This window comes from Myodes glareolus, chromosome 23 (genome assembly GCF_982192425.1).
Source record: "Myodes glareolus chromosome 23, mMyoGla1.1, whole genome shotgun sequence".
NCBI lineage: Eukaryota > Metazoa > Chordata > Mammalia > Rodentia > Cricetidae > Myodes > Myodes glareolus.
This window is the reverse complement of record NC_142048.1, coordinates 12,580,105-12,582,104: the sequence shown is the minus strand read 5'-3', so window position 1 is coordinate 12,582,104 and position 2,000 is coordinate 12,580,105. Positions and strand designations below refer to the sequence as shown.

Genomic DNA, 2,000 nt, shown 5'->3' with positions numbered 1-2,000 from the left:
TTCTTTTGATTTTATTATTTTTAATATGAAAAATAAAACCCATATTTTCCCAGGTTATAATGTCTGAGGAAAGCAAATAGACACACAGCTTAAAACCACCTTGTGAATGTCAGCAGCACCCAGAAAGTTCAAGGTTCAATTCAAGGCCAGGTTTGCCCCATCTACTAAAAATGCATTAGTAGCAAAGTGAAGGGTACTAAGCTCTGGAAATCAGTGTGCATTTCTCATTGTGGACCGAAGCAGGAGGTGTGCTTCACCCCAAACAGACCAGACAAGGCTCTGGCGTTGCAGTTCTGTGCTGATTCTCCCAAGGGAGTGACCACCAGTGATCTCAATCTGATGTTTTAGTCACCCTTGTTATTCTATAGACACAGAATGATGAAGTATTTTTCTTAGGAATGGCATGACAAAGAGCAGTCTAACTCCAAGATGTTCATGGTCATGATGCAGATGTGGCCCCAACATCAAGGCAAGAGACTCAGGAGAGATAGGAAACTGGGTTTATCTACAGAGAATAATCTCCCACTGACCAGAGCGCTCAGATACACCTCTGAAAATATTCATGAGGCAGATTAGAAGTGTCAAAGGGCTGGGCAGTGGTATTGCATACTTGAGAGGCAGAGGCAGGCAGATCTCTGAGTTCAAGGCCAGACTGCTGTGCATAGTAAGTTCCAGGACAGTCAGTGTTACACAGAGAAACCCCATCTTAAAAAAAAAAAAATTGTAAAGGTACATGGTCATGGTTTAAAACAACCCCATGTTTCTGTAATCTCCCAATTCTAGACACAATTCAATCATGCTGTAAAGCACTGGCAGATGTTCCTTCCAGAAGACAGCTTCAGCTGGAAGTAGGCTGCAAGAGAGCTCCTGAGCTAGGCTCTATTTCCCCCTGAAGATTAGGCATATTCAAAACACCTCTGGAGGCCATTAAAACTCTAAGTAGCCAATGACAGGGTGGCCCCATCATCCAAACCTTAGAGCTGGAGGGAGTTGGGGTGGGAAACCAGGTTATTTCTATGACACATACTGCCAGGAACTGGGCCACATTACTGGAATGATGCTTAGTCAGCTTGGGCTGTGCGGAACAAACCAATTTGAAAATAAAACAACCAAAAGCTAAATATAAAGGGGGTAAGACAGGTGAGGGCGCAGTTCCCATTTGTCCTAAAGCAAAAGCTTGACCACACCCTGGGTGGATGGCCGTGCTGGTGATGAGAGCTGTGAGGCTGGCTTCCCAAACTCCAAGCGTTTTCCTGACCCTTTATGTCCGACACTGGTGCTGCTTGGTCGTCAGTCACCATCATCTCTGCTTTTGGTTCCTTGCCCTGAGGCTGGTCCACTTGCCCGGCTCGCGGACTGATCATACACGAAGTTTCTGCATGATGCTAGTTTGGACTCCAGCGCCCCAACTTTCTGAAGCAGGTCCCCAATGATATTTAGGGATTATATTCGGGCTACAGGTGTGAGTGGGATCCCACTATTGGAGCTGTCCAGACCACATCTGAATATTCCCGGTGTGTTTAAACCAGAGCTGGGTCCTCGGTGAGCTATGGGACTGGATGGCATAGAGCCTGGAGCCTGCACAGCCATGTCTGTCCTCTCAGCGTCCCCAGAGCCTGGCAAGGAGGTCCAGAGCTTGTCTTGCTTCTGCTGAACATCGAATTCCTGCCTCAGATCTCTTGCTTCATCCTTCAACCTCTGCACGGATTCTAGATTTTCCTTCTCGTCCAGCTCACTCTCCAGGAAGGCATTTCTTTTGATTGCTTGATTCAAGCGCTGCTCAAAGTCTTCCAGAAACATGATTGTTGCTCGTTTGGCTCTCTCCAAGTCATCATTGGATTGTTCCAAATCCTGGATATATTTCTGCAATTGATCTTTAATGGCTTTCATCTGATTCAGATCATCCTCCAAGGCTGAGATCTGCCGGTAGCCTTCTGAATGTTGCATTTCAAACTTCTCCCTCACAGTCTCCAACTCCATTCGAAGGCGGTTATTTTCTG

At 46.3% G+C, this 2,000-nt stretch overlaps 1 pseudogene; it reads right to left on the bottom strand.

Annotated features, from left to right (window-relative positions):
- Positions 1-1,164: 1,164 nt before the first annotated feature.
- On the bottom strand, positions 1,165-1,800 carry LOC148118306 (nuclear distribution protein nudE homolog 1 pseudogene; annotated as a pseudogene).
- Positions 1,801-2,000: the final 200 nt, after the last annotated feature.